Source organism: Thamnophis elegans, unplaced genomic scaffold (genome assembly GCF_009769535.1).
Source record: "Thamnophis elegans isolate rThaEle1 unplaced genomic scaffold, rThaEle1.pri scaffold_307_arrow_ctg1, whole genome shotgun sequence".
Lineage (NCBI taxonomy): Eukaryota > Metazoa > Chordata > Lepidosauria > Squamata > Colubridae > Thamnophis > Thamnophis elegans.
In genome coordinates, this window is record NW_022473778.1 from 1 (window position 1) to 316 (window position 316).

Here is a 316-nt window from a genome sequence, read left to right on the forward strand (position 1 = left end):
AAATTCTCTCTCTCTCTCTCTCTCTCTCTCTGTGTGTGTGTGTGTGTGTGTGTGTGTGTGCTGTGTGTGTGAGCAGGGACACGGTGGCTCAGTGGCTAAGACGCTGAGCTAGTCAATCAGAAAGGTTGGCAGTTCAACCGTTAGAATCCCTAACGCCGTGTAATGGAGTGAGCTCCCGTTCGGCATTTAGTCATTCTGGCCACATGACCACGGAGATGTCTTCGGACAGCGCTGGCTCTTCGGCTTTGAAACGGAGATGAGCACCGCCCCCTAGAGTCGGGAACAACTAGCACATATGTGCGAAGGGAACCTTTAC